Source organism: Wyeomyia smithii, chromosome 2 (assembly GCF_029784165.1).
Source record: "Wyeomyia smithii strain HCP4-BCI-WySm-NY-G18 chromosome 2, ASM2978416v1, whole genome shotgun sequence".
In the NCBI taxonomy this organism is placed as follows: Eukaryota; Metazoa; Arthropoda; class Insecta; order Diptera; family Culicidae; genus Wyeomyia; species Wyeomyia smithii.
Window position 1 is genome coordinate 62840880 of NC_073695.1, and position 18547 is coordinate 62859426.

Below are 18547 nucleotides of genomic sequence, written 5' to 3' on the forward strand. Positions count from 1 at the left end.
AAATTGTGAAACATTGTTACCCATGTGCTGGATAATTGAAATGTTTCAGTTAACAAACCAATCAGGAACTCAAAAGTAACTTTCGAGGAGCTATCGCCAGGACTTTCTGTCGCGCTTTGTACGTTTAACGACAAAACCCTTCCGTTCTGCTTAGGCAAATTAGGAAAATGTGTGGTATCATCTAGATTGCGAGGATAAGATTTTTTCTTCGCTTTTGGCACATTAGAAGCATCATTACTAACACCATCTTTCGTAGTATTAATAGCAGGGGAGTAACGGCTCGTAACCTTCCGCCTTTTGTTAGGTACCTTGTAGCTGCAATGAGCTTTAGCTTCCTCAGACACATCATTGTCCGAATCGTCATCAGACAGGCTTTGATAATAATTATCATTAGCGAAGTCTGGTGCCACTGACAGCGATTTGATTACCTGTGCATAAGACAAATTTGATCTATTGATTATTTTCTTTTTCAAGGTCTTCACCTTGGATTTGTAATGTGGACATAACCTAACTTCTGCATGAACACCGTTGCAAGCGAAACAAGTGCCTTTCGGAGCCTCACAGGTAGCTTCATCATGTGTTGCTCCGCATTTACCACACTTTTCCTTGTTGTTACACATTTTAGCGGTATGAATAAATTTTTTACACCTTTCGCAAATCATAACCTTGGGGGTAAAACACGAACCGGAAGTAGCGCCTGGTCGACCTCAAGATACGCTGGAACTATGGTTCCTTCAAAAGTAATCCTAACGGAACGAGATGGGACAAATGTTTTTGTTGAGATTGAGACATTTTCTACTAATCTTTGGCATTCGAGAACGCGGACAGGTTTAAGTCTTCCATCTTTAAATTTGTCACTTCCATGTTTAACCACGTGCTCGAAATCGATCTCGGCTTCGTCAATCACTCCATCGATTTCAACATCCGAACAAGGGATGTACACTTGGTACAATCTGCACAGTAGCTCATTTTTTACTGACTGTTTGGCCTCACTGAGGTCAGAAAAAATGATTTTCAGTTTACCATAATTCACCTTCTCAATTAACCTGACGGTCTTGTAAGACTTGTGAAGTTCCGCGGACACTAATAAAACGTTGATTGGTTTTTCCATTTGTCGAACATAGACAGTATATGGAGCTTAAGCAGAAGCAGGGTATTCACGGAGCCGCTTAGTCTGGGGATACTTCAGGACATTTGCTATGAGATTATCCGATATGGGCTTAACTAAAGGGATTGCGTCGGTCGTGGGGCTATTGTCGTGGGATTCCATCTCATCTGACTGGTCTTCTTCAGAACCCCCACTATCGAGGTCCATGATAAGAAAAACAATCGGTTCACTGTCCTACTATAATGGCCTTTTGCAAAACAATGGACTAAACAATAGAAGCCTGTAATAGGCAATACTTAGCTTTGATAGAGATCACAATAGAAGTTGTTGAAATACTCGCACCGGACGAATAGAATACTCGACTGCACTCGGCAACAACTGAACTGAGACTGTTCCATTCATTATTCTACATGATAAAAGTTGCAATTTTGTGATTAACAATGAGAAACGAATTTTACTTTTCTCATTTTAGAATATAAAAATCCACTTTGTTCGGTAAAGTTATAGCACATTTTAAAATAATCAACTTTGTTGAAAACATCAGACTTCTATCTACCTGTCCATTTACTTTTTTGGGGATTTTTATAGATCACCCCCAAAATTCACTGTTTTGAATTAAACTTTATATAGTGATTTGCTACAATTTTCCAATGTTATACAATATTACTTGCTATAACAAAACAAACAATTTCTAAGAAGGAAGGTTATTTTAATCTCACATATTTCTTTGGGTCGATTTCTACTTAAATAATGCGCCCATTTACACTTAATACAATTTAATTGAAAAAAAAAGATTATGGAGCCGTAGTGTCTTAAGCAAAGTCGTTTTGTTAATTATTTTTCATTTTATGAAAGTTAGAACTTCGTGATTAATCTACCTAAAAGCGAGAAACGAGAAATTTTATTCTTCTCATTTTGGAATATAAAAATCCACTTTGCTTGGCAAAGTTAGAACACATCCTAAAAGAAACAACTTTATTAAAGACTTCATACTTCTATCTGCCAATTTAAATGAACTATTGTTTTCTATAGAATGCCCCTTCAAATCATTTTTGGTATAACTTTTTATTGTGATTTTCGAAAAAGTTTTAATGTTCTACAATGTTCACTAGAATAGATAATTTAAGATTTACAGATATACACAGACAAATGCCTATGTCTGGAATGAATGATAGTTTACTTATACTTTAATATAGAATTCGTTTAGTCTACAGATATTTACAGAGTATGAAGTTATCTGTTAGTGAGTCAGTGCATTGTTTTAGTAAAAATCGTCAATACCCAAAGAAATATGAGAGATAAAAACAAACTTTCTCTGATGAAATTGTTTGTTTCGTTATAGCAAAAAAAAATGCAGAGTATTGAACAACTGTTGAAATTCACTACTTAATGTTAAATGAAAAAAAAAGATTTTAAGTGGCAATCTGTAAATAACTTCACAAAGTCCGTTTAAGTAGGAGATACAAGTGTGATGTTTTTGACGAAGTTGTTTCTCACACAATGTGCTGCAACGTTGCCGAACAAAGTAAATTTTTATATGCAAAATTGGAAACTGTAAAATTCGCCTTTTATTTTTGACGTTGGACTAACGTCTATATCGAAGTTAGACACCTGAGTTTGAAAATCTAGTAATTCAACCGGGGAAAACCAGGGAAAAGTGGCCAGGTTATGAGCGCTTATATATCAGTAATTTCTTTTCAGAATTTCGAGGTTTTGGCATCAACCGATCAGAAATTCTTTTACGGTTGAATTTATGTAACAAAAATCACCTATTGTTCGAGATACACTATTGAAAAATTGATAAATCACATCGATTGTCTAAATCATACCGAGCAACCAATCACCACCTCTCTTCACAAGCACAGTCGACACTAACGGATACAACCGATCTGACTTTGTAAACAGTCTCACAGCTTTCAACCAATAACGAGCTCGCTTTCGGTAGCTGCAACAGGTGTTTCAACACCGTTTTAAAATGCTTCTTTTATCATTACCACTGAACAGATTCTAAACACCAATGGCTTGATTGATAGGGGAAATATTGCACAAGATTGTCATATAATAATTTAAATATGTTTTCGATACTAAACTAGTTAAAAGTTGTGTTAAAAGTCGTGCACATTCAACCAATCACAAGCTCGCTTCTTGTTTGCTCGCGGATGGATTTTTGCTTTGGGCTATATAATAGCCTGTGCCGTCTCATAGCAGTCATCAGTTAACAAGTGAAAGGTCACCAGGCCGGTCTTGTATAATCAGCAGCGGTGGCTGATTCCAGCGGCCAAACTGAGCTGCAGCAGAACCAGAGCGGTGGTATCAGGCAGCAGCGGCGGAGGTAGTGGGAAGCTGCATTTCTTCATTCAGTTCGGTGCTCCTTCGATCTGAGTTGGACCCCACCAGCGGTAATCCAATTCAGATATCGTTGGGTGAAAACGTTGGGTGTGTGTGCAGTGTGCACATATAGCGTATGTGCATCTGTATTGCTATGACATTTGCGATGATAGGGATGGCGCTGTTGCGTGTGTATGGCTAGCTATAGCGTGTGCAAGACTCTAGCATGTGTAGCATATTATGGCTATTGCGTGTATATCTTCAGCGTGTGTACGGATAGTTATAGCTTGTGTGTGGATAGCTGCTGCGTGTGTAATGATTAGTTATAGCGTATGTATGGATAGTAATAGCACATGGTTGGATAGCTTATGCGTGTGTATAGATAGTTGTATCGGATGTATGGTAAGGAATAGCGTGTGTATGGATAGCTATAGCTACAGCGTGTGTATGAATAGTTTTAACGCGTGTTTAGATAGTTATAGCATGTGTGTGAATAACTATAGCGGGTATTTATCAAAGATTATTATTGTCATTGAAAATATTAAAACGTCTTAACGTACACAGTTGTGAATTTGATTTTACAGCAGCGATTTTAACTTCTTCAGCCAGTCTTTATTCATCGAGGAAAAATTACTACCTATGAATTATCAACACTTATTTACTAGAAATTTGATTTAGATCAAAACGGGTTCTTTTGAGTATCATAAGTTATTGGTAAAAAGAGTTGCAAGTTTTCTCAATGAGCATTCATTAAATTTTCGTTTTTGTTTCTCGGTGCGCGGTTTTGATTTTGTTTCTCGCACACAGAGAAAGAAACAAACTTGTCGCTATCGTGAAAAATAACAAAACAATTAGAAATGCTCTAAATCACAACTGAAGAAGTTAAGATATTTTCCTGTCACTCGCCCAAACCTTGATAACAACTACCGAAAAACGTGTGATTGAGCTCTTGCTATATTGCGTTATTGAACCAAACGTTTTTTTTTTTTTCAAATACATGAAGTTATATGCTGGGCTGGAACTAACCTAGCATGAGTTTTATCGATTAAATGTCAAACAATTTTCAAATTTAAAATTTTCGGTTGAATCGTTCTGGGCTCCAATTTCAGATAGTTTCATAAAGTTTGCTTTTTGCTTAGATAGGAAAATTTTACCAATTCGCTCAATTAAATGATTGTCTTGGTAGTGCAGCAAACAAAGGGTTGATTCGAATATGTATGAAATGACAGCGATTAAATAAAAAATATCCATTCTTTTAGTATATATTATTATTTATAACGTTTTAACGTCTCAGCATCCAGAAATGCACTGTTAGATAAAATTGCAGCAAATACTAGAGTTGCAATTCTCTCTATTATTTGTTTTAATGGAATATAAGAATACCGTAGTCCAACGTCATGCGGTCGTGTCTTGAATACCACCCTCCTACTTTTTAGTGATATAATCACAAAATTGCATAATTAATAATTATTGAATCAACATTGCTGAAGGCATTACGGCTCCAAAATGAAGTTTTTTGTGTCAAAATTGTTTCGATCACGTTTCTGCAGTTTTGAAATCAGTGTGCATAGGCAATTTGGCGGACATGGAAAGCATAGCACTAAATGTCAACTTAGTCACATGGATTCCAAATGTTTAACTTTTGGCAATTCTTCTCTCAAAAATGATACATGTTCAGTAAATGAAAATAAATACTTTCGTTGTGCCAACTGTAACGGTAATCACATGGCAAATTTTTACTAATGCCCTGTTCGCTTGGCCATTGTTAAGGGACGCCAAGCACTTCATGGCAAGCCCGAGATAGATGCCCAGTCGGTAAGCCGAGTACAAAACTACGGGCGTAAAGGTGATACAAACGAACCTGAGCCACTGGTATACCAAGCAGCCTCTAAGTCGTTGTCGAGCATCGTCATCGTATCGGACCCCTACCGCATCTCTTCCGGAAACGGTGATTACGTTGCGGATAATTCCAGTATGGCGGCCGTACGGACGACTAGCGGGTTCCCGATTCAGGAGGTTATGTCAACGTGGTTGCCAAAGTGAACGGAGTGTTCTACGATAGTTGTTATGCTCCGCCATGTTGGTCTATCGAAAGGTTCACTCAGAAGGTTGACATGCTATCTATGGAACTGATGGTACAAACACCATTGGTAGTGGCGGGCGAGTCGTGAAATATGATCCGCAAGTATCATTTACAGCCATACTATGCCAACCGTTATATACATGAAGTTGTATGATAGTCCCTCTGATGACAAAATAAAACTAAAAACCTGCAGACTATAACTGTGGATAAAATATAACTTGATGATCGTAACTCAGGCAAATTAATACCATGATAGGCTTGCTTGGTTTTATATATGCTATATTTGATCAAATTAAGAGAATGAGTTATGATCAACAATTTAGGGTGCGTTCGAGAGTTTATTTAAAAACAATATGTCGCCTTGAATAATATAATGCAAAATTATGAAATTCAATCCTTTATCAGCATTTTTTTTACAATATCACCTATACTACAGAGCAGTTTTGAAATTCGCATGATAAATAAAGTCATACATTTACCAAAATATGAAAAATCATGGCATTTATTTACTGCGTGGACGCTTCAATGCCGTTTTATGTTTTGGTTGTATCTAGCGCTAGAAAACTAAGATATAACCTGTTTTGTTACTTGGGTAGTGTGGGCCACAACGGGAGGCGGCAAACGATGGGTTAGGTCAACATTCCAAAAATAGATTGCGAGGCGGGTAGTTAGCTTCACTCGAGTGCTGACCAATTAGTTGCCACACTATCGCGGGCGTGCAAGACCACCACACCTAAGACTCGCCAACCTAAGAATTGAAAGCCACCGGTTTACTGGTGGGCTGAAGCGATAACAAACCTCCGCATTGTGTGCCGCCATGCAAGACGGAGGATGCAATGCGCGCGAACCGAGGATCTTAGGATAGAACACCGTGCAGCATTCGGGTCTACAAGATCGGCGCTAAAGGGTTCGAAAAAAGGCGAGCAAAAAGGCAAAAAGGAATCCGTGGGATGCCGCCTACAGAATCGTAATGGGCAAGGCCCAAGGTGTGCGCCTGCAGAGCAATCACCAGCGATGTTGGAGCGCATCATCGAGGAACTCTTTCCATGCCATGAGCCAATTCCTTGGCCTAAGGCGATCGTCCGACGTTCCAGGAGGAACTCAGGAGGAACTCATCGTGATCGCCAACTCCTAAAAGATAAGCAAAGCACCGGGACCGGATAAAATCCCGCATCTATAGCAAGGCTTTCAAAGTGGCCCCGGGCTGTTCCAGGCAGTCATGCAGAAGTGGCTGGTGGAGGCGGCAGAAATTATTCGTACTGTCGAAGGCTGGAGAACCCCCAGGGGACCCATCGACATACAGGTCTATCTGTCTACTGAGCACTGCGAGAAAGGTGCTCGAGAGGTAAACGGTCTGGATTCGCTCCGTCACCAAAACGGATGAGGTAACCCTCCAGTGCAAGAAACGGGACGAGGCATTCGCTATTGCTCAATAGTCACGTTCGACGTGAAGAATGTGTTCAATAGTGCTAGTGAGACTCCATAGCGCTCGCACTTAGAAGCATTCATGTCCCAGAGTCGCTGTTCAAGATTCTTGAAAACTACTTCAGAATCGAATGCAACACGGAAGAGGGTCAGAAATGCGTCCCGATCACCGCAGGAGTTCCTCATGGTTCTATCCCGGGCCCGGTGTTGTAGAGAGTCATGCATGAAGGTGTGTAAAAACTCAAGTTCTCTGTAGGAATTGTGATCGTTAGCTTTGCGGGTGACATAACGCTAGAGGTCCGCGGCAAGTCGATCAAAGTCGAGTTGACGGATGTGCATTGTATACAAAAAATGTAAGACTGAATGTACTCTAGGAAACTAAAGCTAGCGCACCATAAAACGGAGATCAGTAGATCGGAACAACCGGCGGCAATGGAATCTTGAAGCTCTTTGAGGTCATGGTCAACGAAGCTGATGTTCGCGAGCCACGTCGACTATCCCTGTCAGAAGACCTCATCGCATTTTGCTCCACTATCTCGTATGATGTCGATTAGTTCAGCAGTGTACGGCAGCAAGCGAAAATTTCTTGCCAGCGTGGTTTCGTCCGTACTTAGATATGGAGGGCCCATTGTAATCCCGGGCTCTACGTACTAACTGCTACCGTGCTAAACTGGAAAGTAACAACAGGCTCATGTGCCTGAGGATTGCGAGTGCGTATCGTACGGTGTCATATGATGCAATCCGCGTCTTATCCAGCATGAAAATATTTTTTGGAGAAAAAAATATTTTTTCAATAGTAACTATTTAAAACAATATGTTGAAAATCTATGTTCTGGGGCACTGAAAAATCTGAAAAAAATCACAAGTGTTTTCGACAAAAGTTCGAAACATCCCTGAAAATTTCGCGGTGCTGTTATTTTTTGATCAAAAGATATGGACTTTCAGAGTTGGTGCTGCAACGCATTTCCCAGCGAGAAATGCTCCTAAACCCAGTTTTATCCAGTTCTCATACCAAAAAGTGCACCATAATGACTAAAAGTAATAGCACGGGCGATCTTACCCCGCTGATGCGTTCTGTGCGGTTGTCCCCTAACTAAGTTTTGCATTGTTTTTTTAGTAAAATGTGTAGGTAGGCTTGCGAGTTGCTAGGGGGCATAAAGTATACTGTCTTCATCATTAAGTTGGGTAACAGACTAAGCATATTTTGACTATTTTGCGACTAAAAATCATTTCTATCAAACCAATTTTACAAACCTCACAATATTTTTGAATATAACTGAAACTGGGATTGTCAATAGTAGTACTGCTCACTCGCTTCTCGCTTGAAAATGCGTTACGGCACCAACTTTGAAAGCCCATATCTTTTGATCAAAAAATAACACCACCGCGAAATTTTCAGGGAAGTTTCGAAATTTCGTCAAAAATACTTGTGATTTTTTTCAGATTTTTCAGAGCCCCAGAACATAGATTTTCAACATATTGTTTTAAATAGTTACTATTGAAAACATATTTTTTTTCTCCAAAAAAATATTTTCGTAAACTACAACTTAGGATGCATCTGCTGTGAAAATTTCATTAAATTCGATGCAATATTTTTAAAGTTATGTCTATTTCAAAACAATTTTGAGCTAAATTTCAAATGACAATAACAACTTGAAAACTTTCTCAAATTCAATAAAAATTGGAAAATCAACTTCCCGAGTGAAATTCTTGAAGTTTTTAATACTTATTTGAAAAAATTAGACATCGCGATTTTTTGTGGTCCGTTTCACGAATTCTTACCCTATTGAGAAATCTTCCCTGACGTAATCCCGCTAACCTACAACCATATTTCAAGCGGTGTCGCCTTATAGACCGTGATACGCTTGAACGAAGCAGGAGAATCCAGCGAGGCGGATTTGTGGCTAAGTTATTGAATGACGAAATCGACTCACAGAGAATCCTATCTTTGCTGAATTTTCGTGCTCCGCAACGCTCACTAAGATTTACTGGATTGCTAGGGTGATTGATTGTGGTTCGCACTAGTCTCATTGTTTTTCATGGCACCCTAGGAATGAAGTAAGATTTTTCTAAAACTGCACTACTTTTCAACTAAAATTTAGATTGAATAGAAAGAGCAACTATAGACGATTAAATTGGTTGACTTCAAAAACACCTGATGTCTAGTATATAATAATGGTATGGGTTTTAATGCAAGCGAAATTTTGATCCTGGTTCGTGCCATGTTGATCGTGGTTCGCGTCATTTATGATCTTGGTTCGTCCTAATAAAAAATAGAAGTGCGGCATTGGAAATTAAAGGACTACACGTGATATAAGCGCTTTTTTGTGTCAAACACAGTTATATTTTCTGTATATCTACTAAGCAGTGTGAAATAAACTTGCACATAATTAGTATTCAGACTATGTATTTCGACAATATGAATTTAGATTTTTTTTCAAACAGAAATTCACTTTAAGGGTTCCGCAATTTTTTCTGTGCGGATTTCTCTATTGCGCCCAGAAATTGTTGATCTATCGTGAGATATGCCCGGATGTCTGCTTTACCCGCACTTCTATTATTAGCAATACCGCTATTAAGAAGTTGCATTGTCATTATTATTTTATTAATGCTGATGTGTAATATGGTTTTATTCTTCCTTTTTCACACTTACTGCTTTACTATACAGCGTTTTGTTCCTCCAACCAATTACCGCCTCTTATAATTTCCTGGGGAAGTTTCGTGGAGCGTCTTATTATTAGAGGGACCTATTTATTTTAATGGCCAGGAAATCAATAATAACTTGCTTTGTTATCGTTTTTTTTATCCAATTCCTTTGATTTATAGAAAAGTTCAACTGTTTATTTCGATTTTTCGCGACGTTTTTCCAGAGCGGTTGACTGAAACTCTCAGGTTAAAAATAAGCAATGCGCACTGCCTCTCGGTGAAACTGTTAGGACGAACCACAAACATTTGCAGCGCGAACCAGGATCAAAAAACTATTATTGTATTATTAAAAAGAATCACAATCGGAAACTTTTTTTTCTGTAATAGAAGTTTCAATACTGGTAAAATATAGTTGGATCGACGTTTTAAAATTAATATGAAGTTTTACATCACGAGCTAAAATGCTGTAGAGAAGTTTGAACAGACTGCTTCGGTGAAGACATTGGCAACTGAATTTACATCTTTTATTAGCTTAGCTATCAAGGCTAGTTGAAGTAGTTTCCTTTAACAAAAATCAAAGGTATGTATTGTTAAAAAATAGAAGCAGCATTGAAAATTAATTTAATTTAAAGTTTTTGACTATTCAATGATTTATCGATGATTTAGGTAATAGCACGAACCAGGATCAGTTTTTGCATAGTGCGAACCACGATCAATCACCCTACAACCTAGAGTGCATTGCTCAATGTTCAGGTACAGTGCACCTGTTACTGCATGTGTTCGAGCATTCAGTTCAGTCGAAGATATCTTCGAATTCGGCGAACCGACAAACAAATTTCTCCGAAAAGTTACTATGTCTAATATTTTTTAATTGGCCATATAGAATAATATAAGGACCTTTGTTTTATATGCTGACTCGGGTCAATTCAATACAACACATGTTTGTTAAATTTAATGTTAGCTCGTAGTGTTTGTAGTTTTATTATTGACAAATTGTAAAAATCTAATGTATATTCTTTAAAAATGATAATGGGGTTCTTATGCCTCCGTGAGGATAGCCTCAAAAGGTTTTACTCCATCCACTACCTCTCATGGTCAGATGGTCATCCACTACCAGTCATATAGTCAGATGAAAAAATAATAATAATGATGTGTTTGTGAAATTATTATTATTATTATTTTCTTAAGCTGATCATTGGAGAGCGACCTACGATGTGTATAATCCCATATTCTATACTATAACGCACATTATAAAAAATCGTATTTTTTGTACTGAATGATAAAAGGTGTCTCTATCATAATGTTAAATTAAAGTGGGTTAATAAAATAATGGAAATTTAAAAAAAAAACCTAAATTAATCCACCTAGTGGTGCAGAAACCTTTGTTATACTAACTACCCATTACTTTATACTTATTAGACCAGTAAACCACAAATCGTATACCAACGTAAGTCCAATTCCAATAATGAATGAAACGAATTTAAAAGATAGTTTTCAGAAGGTGAACCAAATACGATCATTGAATTAAAGCTTGACGTGGGTTTCGCAAATATTATGGATGTTTTCACTGGAGTATATGAGTGTTTTTTTTATCACAATCCAATTTTTGAATGCTAGTTAGAAGCAACTCAATTTTTTTCTTGAAATAATCGAACGTGAGGAAACAGTAATAGATAACAATGTTTCTCATTTCATACTAGAACAGCAAATATGTACGTTAGTTTAATGCAGTTCTTTTTTTTTAATCCCCATAATCCAGGTTTGAGTATCACTTTCGCTTCATTTTTAGAAATCGCAGGACCTAGAATTATGAATCAGAATCAGAATCATCTTATATTTTTTACGAATTGAAGCAAATTTCTACAAACCTGCTCTCGGAAAAATATAGTTCAGAATTACACAAGAAAAAAACTATTCATGAAAGTTGTCAATTTAATTTTATCTCAAATTTAAAAGATAGTTTTCAGAAGGTGAACATTATCTGAAAATGAAGGTTTTTTACGAGATTTGTGAATTTTGGATTTTCAGAGTGTAGTCGAGAACATTATTCTTTTCGAAGGTCTAGGCTGTATGATAAAATTCGAAATGAAGACTTTATAAAACTTGCTGCGATAACGAGAGCGGAATAACATGGATACTCTGATTGCCCTTAGTCTTAAATTAGAAAGCAATATTTATATCTTACATGAGCATAGTGTATCATATCATAGAGATAAGTAACTTTTCACCTGCGCACACTAGTAAACGTGTATAGCCATGTAAAGTTGCTTCAGTTTCATCCAAACTGTAAATCATCGCATCTCGATGTTCACAATTTCTCAAAACTTTTTCCTTGTTTTGCCAATTACGTTCACCATCAACTGTAGATTCCTGGTGACGAGTGAAAAGTATATTCAGAACTGAATTTAAAACATAGAATAGAATAAGCGTTCAACTGAAAAGTTTTCCAGCTGTTCAAAATGTTGCATTGCAAACGGGTGGCACTAACATATTCGTACGTAAATAGGTCTATACATCTTTGATAAAGCTTTTCAAAATATCTGTTTCGCTAATTGTGTTACATTTGAACGCTGTGAGATCAGATTTTGCTACAATGTTTGGCTCCCGAAAGCTGTAGGAGATTCTTCGCAAATATGGGTTCAACGTACAATTCAATATATATTTTAGAAAAAGTGAGGACGGAAGCTTCGCAAGGCAGAAAAGAAGCTAAGTGAGCATTGCAGTTTCCACTAAAATCTAATTCAAATTTTTGAGAGAAAGCTAAAGGGTAATTTTTTACACCAGTTAAGACGCACCACGAAGAGTGTAAAAATTATGCAATGTTGTCAACGATTGTTGTTTTTTTTTAAGAAATAAATAGCGATACGAAAAAAAAGAAATAGAGGGATAGAGAAGAAGAGAGGGCAGGGAGAGAGATGAATTTTCTAAAAAGTTAAATATCCCATGTCTGAAATATACTTCGGTCAAATTTCTACAGTTGAAGCTACCAATAAAAATTCACACTTAGTATGATTTATAAAGAGCTCTAGGGCGTTCATTTGAGCATGCGAACATCAAAATCGGAATTTGCGTTCTGTAAAATGAGCGTTTATTTTGTAATTTTTTTGTTTCGATTCTGAAATACTATACTTATAAACAACATATTTACACATACATACATACAAGCACACATACACATACATACAGAAATTGTTCAGTTCGTCGATCTGAGTCGATTGGTGTATATCACATGGCTCTCCGTACCATTAATTTTGCCTTAAAAGTTAAATGTCTCATATAAAAAAATACTCTTTTATCAATATTTTAAAATCTAAACCACTAATCAAAAATCCACTCGGTAGCATTCTGGGGGAGCACAGTAGCTTTCGTTTGCGTATAAGATCAATAAAATCGGATATTGCGTTCTGTAAGAAAGGTGCGTTAGTATTTTGCGGCACATACATACAGACAACATACATACACACACACACATACACACACACATACACACACACATACACACGAACAGACATTGCTCAGTTCGTCGAGCTGAGTCGAATGGTATATACGGTTCAGCCCTCCGGATCTTGGATCTATTTTGCGTTTTTCGACCGATTGTATACCCTTTGTTTAGTATAACAAAGGTAAAACATATATGTAGTTCAAACATGTGTCTCAAATCGAACATACTTTTCGAACGAATAATAAAAAGTCAAATAATTCGAATTGTTTTGCAACAAAACAGTTGCATTGGCTGCCTTTAAAGAGTCATTAGTTAATGGAAAAAAATGATTATTAAATTAACTCAATGCACAGAAATGAAACAGGATGAAAGTTTCCAGGGAAACGCGAAATAATTGTTCGCGTCGAATTTGGCTATGGTTGTTGACACCTTCCCCCAGACAGGGCGAGTGCACAGTTCTGAATTACCACCCGGACAATACCAAGTGCCTTCTAGTGCTCTCATATCGAGCTACAGCAACAAAGAGCGAATCATGTATCCGTTCTGGTTTAATATATACGCAAACGTGTTCGCACTTCAGCAGTGTGACATTTAGCGAGTGGATGGTGAAGAGTTTTTTTGCACCTTCTGTATGGTTGTGGTAATTATAATTATACGTACTTTGGCTGGGAATTGTTTGAAAAGTGTTAAAGTTATTTTCCAGTGACGGTAATGTTCAACATACCGTTAGACGCATCACAGTCATTGAAATAAATCTCGACCAGAAATGTTTTCAATTGTCACAAATCGGAAAAAAATACTGATATGCCTAACAAAAAATAGAAAATTCTCATCCTCACTAGTGTTTGGTCTACTCTGAGAAAAAAGCTTATTAATTCTCCTAGTGGCCAAACACAAACACAAATACACTAAGCATGGGTAAGTGCTATATGACATCCAGCCCCTCCATAGGCACTGGCTCAAACAGTATGACGCGTCCTACACTGGTTACTTAACCAGTAGGAGAAAACTACGGTGCTGGCCTGCGGCATAGATTCGATGTTGAGCTTCACAAGGGTCAGGATAATTAGTGATAGTAGACTGGACAAGTGGGAGAGCACGTTGAATTAAAGCCATGTTAATAACCTAATGCATGAAATGTCATTTGAGTATCATGAAACTCGTCTGTTATTTTACTAAACATCAAATAAATTGTTCGAGTAATTTATTTATAGGCACTTTTGTTTTTTACTACTATGTAGAACAACTCGTTTCTATTATAAATTCCAATTTTTCATCGATAAAGCTTCCTTGTCACTTTTCAACACCAAGTTCACACCTTTACTGGCAATGCTTAATGACCACTACTTCGTTGTGTAAACCATCAACACCTGACTGCGGATCTCATCCACCGGATCAAAAACCGCTCATCGTCATGAAAGCGAATAACCGACAAATCGATAGGATAGGATGGAATTCAAAGCCACCATTTCCGTTCTCAAGCATAATCGAAAATCCACAATCTTCATTGGTTTATTCAGTAACCTGGAAACTCAATTCTTTGATTCACATGGCTATAATAGTAGATTAAAATCGCTATACTGTGCAGATGAATTAAAGCTCGCAAAATAAAGCGTGTAAAAATTGATCTAATGTAATTTCGCTTAATTTTTGTTCTGCTTTAATCAGTCGAGAGGATTAAATTTGTTTGCAGCCAACATATGTATAAAATTTCATTTTAAATCAGCTGCGGGCCTCAACATGCTGAAAAATTATCATTCACTTCTGCAGTGGTATCGCTAATTTACATTTTCGAAATCAACGAAATTGATAGCGCGAATGCCACCCACGTTAATGTGCCACCCATGGGCAGCTGGAAACCAAAACCAATAAAACAATGTAACAACAGCCAAAACAAAACAACTGTTTGCTTTATGACTGCAGTGAATCTAGTGCAGTGCGAGTTATTTCAGTACACAGTTCGTTCGGCTCTCGCAAAAAGATAGTCAAATATTTGCCTTGAAATAAATTTTATTGTATTTAGAACTGGTGTATGCAAACATCAAAAATGAAAAGTGAATCTAATAAATGGTTGTATTAAAAACGGAAACGTTGAGGAGCATTTCAGGTTTAATCTGCTTGCTAACGTCCACAAAATTTGGTCGTGGGTTTTGCTTTTGTTGCAGCAGAAAGAATAAATTACCGGTGTTTCCTGAAAGCTGGTTTGACGGAAACATGTTCAGATCATTACATTGCAAGGTCTGAATTGCAAGACACCTTTTCCGTAAAAGTCATATTTGATGTAAGTTTTTGGAACAATTTCATGAACAACGTCCCAATTTCATTGTCATTTTATGCTATTATTTTTTTTTTTTTTTTTGAAAAGAGTTCGAGTATAAACGGTACCTACTTAAGATTACAAATATTTTTAGAGCCAGAGTAGCTTGTTCGATCGGTGTGACGTCGTCGGCAAAATTGTAAGTAATAATTTTGTTTTTCCGGAAACATATACACCGTGAAAAAAAAATTTCTGAGAAAAAAATATCTGAAAACTTGAAAATTATTCATCTTGAATGTTTTTTATTTTCAAATCTCATTTTTTATGAAAACCACAAAAGTTTATTAACTTCTGATCGAGCGTCTTGATAGAATATTTACACTACACATTACACATACACATCAAATTTGGACTGTGTTACACAGCACTGACACTGCAAATAAGCACTGACGAAGGCGCTAAGTAAGCGTTGAAATACGTAGGTATATGCAAGTGATAAGTGAAAAGTGATAGAATTAAATAGTGAAGTGGATAAAAAGTGTAATGTGTAGCACAAAAGTTAGCTAAAAATTGATGGTTGATTGATTATGAGGAAAGACTCTCGGCGCAGGACATAATGTTGCATAGAATTCCTTCATTGTGTAGTTTTCGTGGCAAAAAATCAGATTTTCGATAGTTTTTTTTAAGTCTGTTGAAGAAACGGAAGGTCAGTACGAATGCGAGAATAATAAAAGACCACGTGGTTCACTCTTCAATATCCTATTCCCTTATATGATTTTCTGACAAACTCTCTCGTTCTCTCCTTAATATCCACGTGGTTTAGAAACAGCCCAAATTTTACTAAACCCTCCATCTCTTGTATTCAATCAACAAATCTCTATGTAGTATCAAAAATTAGAGCTATGTGTATATGAATAGATACGTACATGCTAAAAATGTACAAAAGTTGCTAGACTGTCTACTAGTTTCTATGGCAATGGTAACTGATTCTAATTGTTTGATTCACTGCATCTAAAATTTGATAGAGATTCCCTTTTACAAATGCAAAAACGTATAAATTTTACACTCTACATGCTTCTTACTCACTGAATAATAAATCAACAGAAACTGTACGATGGGCATATTTGCTAATATCCTAATGGAATGAAACCCAACAGTACTCATACGACGCGACGCGGGACAAAACACAACACTTATCGTTCTTACTACATTTAACATTTTAAAATTTTTACCTTAAAACTCGACCGGTTTCGGGCGTAATACTGCCCATCTTCAGGAGGAGAGTCCGACCCGTCGTCGTCGTGGGTCGGACTCTCCTCCTGAAGATGGGCAGTATTACGCCCGAAACCGGTCGAGTTTTAAGGTAAAAATTTTAAAATGTTAAATGTAGTAAGAACGATAGGTGTTGTGTTTTGTCCCGCGTCGCGTCGTATGAGTGATGTTAGTTCTTACGTTGCACGAAAATACCAAATATTGAAGTGAAACCTAACAGATCTGCTGTAGCATCAACACTCGAGCTGGAAATTGTTCGACGTTGTTTAGCGATGTCTGAACATAAAACATTGTTCTCGTCGGCATTCTGGTCTCTACACACTAACTGGCTTCTACGTATTATATTGACATTATGAAAAAAAATTACAAATGAAACCCCGCACAACTCGGGAAGCAAAACAAATTCAAATTCAATTCAATCGAACTGAAAACAACCGCAGCTACTCCAGCTACCATCTCAAGACACAAATCCATCGGTGCACTTGTTTTTAATGAGCAACTTCAACCTCGGTCCAACAGAAGAGAATAACAAAAAAATCACAACACCGTGATAGCTTACTAAAATTCAATTATTCATTCCACTTGCTCCTTTATAATTCCTAACTATCCGTAAATGGCCTTCTTACAATAAACGTAGAATTAGTCTTTCCGCGCGCTTGGACAAACAGAAACGAACTAAAAGGGTGCACTTCACGCTGGCCTGCGTTGAATAACTTTTTTTCCTCTCACTAGCTGGTACCATCGGTGGTACTCACGGCCAAGTAAACCCATATTTGGCACCATTCTACTGCCAGCCGAAAGGCTGTCGGATAAGCGGGTCACATTGTCACTATTAAATCACACTACGCTACAGCTTTGTATGATAGGCACAGGCTTGGGTCAGCTATAGAGATAGACCTACGATTGAAAAGTGCCTACACAGTGCAAGTTAGAAACCAGCAAGCAGCCTAACTGCAGCCACAAAGCAACACCAAGGAACGTTTTCACTATGCTGCACCTCGATGTGCACTGCATTACATGAGCTACAACAGTGTAGTCGAGCTGCAGTCAGTTTACTGCACACATTTATATACAGCAGGGAGAACGATTCCGGCAGGACCTACCACCATGTTCACCACCCCCAAACCCCACATACCGACGGCCGATGATGATTCGTCTCGTCGCAAGCATGGCATCATCGGGACGATGCAATGCAAGAAGCGCTCGTCGTCGCCAGTTGTTGTTGTCGATCACTCCAGTACCTTCGGGTTTAGTGCACCCGAAGGATACACCAACGAAGTTGCATCCTGCCCAGCCGGGTCGGGCTGCACGTGAACGCAGAAGTTGAAGGTTGACGAAGTAAACACAAAAATAAAAAGCTGCTCTCCGAGCCGGCAATGCATCGATACTGCTGAGCAGGAGCTGCCACCGCCGCCGTCGGTGGGTCGGTGGGAAATCACATCCATGTAAAAAGTCTGGCGACGCGACGAAGCGTGTATTCACTATCACCAGTAAGAACACGGCACTCGCCGTCATCGCTTTGGCTCGGTGCCCGAACAGTGGGCCGAGAAGCTGAACTTTTCTTTTTTGCTATCCTGGTGACAATTTGCACAGGATTCGATAGGAATAAGTCGCTCGGAAGTGCTCAAATGAATAGATCAATTTGTGTAATCTAACTCTCTCATAAGAGAAGCTCACGCGAAGTATGGATTCTGCGTTGTTTTAATTCCATTGGGAGGAAAAAATTCAACGGAAGCGGGAATAGGTTGAAAAGGAAAATTGCGGGTGATACGTAAACGATTGATGCTGCATGTTTCAGGCCATAAGGATTGGTAAATAATTGCGGTATTTTTACAAGGTATTTTATAGTTATTTCCCAAATTATAGTTATCAGCAGTCAGAGTATCATCAGGGCTAACACATATTTTTTAATATGCGGTTTTACTTTATTTTAGAGTTTAAAATTTAAAGTTGGGATACTATGAAGCACACAATGTTGCAAAGAAG

General features: G+C 37.7%; 1 protein-coding gene across 5 annotated transcripts in view; it reads right to left on the reverse strand.

The window, feature by feature from the left end:
* The window catches only part of LOC129721214 (uncharacterized), a 246426-nt gene extending 228818 nt beyond the window's left edge, over nt 1–17608 (reverse strand). For 2 of the 5 annotated variants that reach the window (XM_055673513.1, XM_055673512.1), the window contains exon 1: nt 17121–17608. The gene's annotated coding sequence lies outside the window, so the exon portion shown is untranslated. The remainder of the gene's footprint in view (nt 1–17120) is intronic. The other 3 variants (XM_055673516.1, XM_055673514.1, XM_055673515.1) reach the window with 3 other exon arrangements.
* Between the last annotated feature and the right edge of the window lie 939 nt (nt 17609–18547).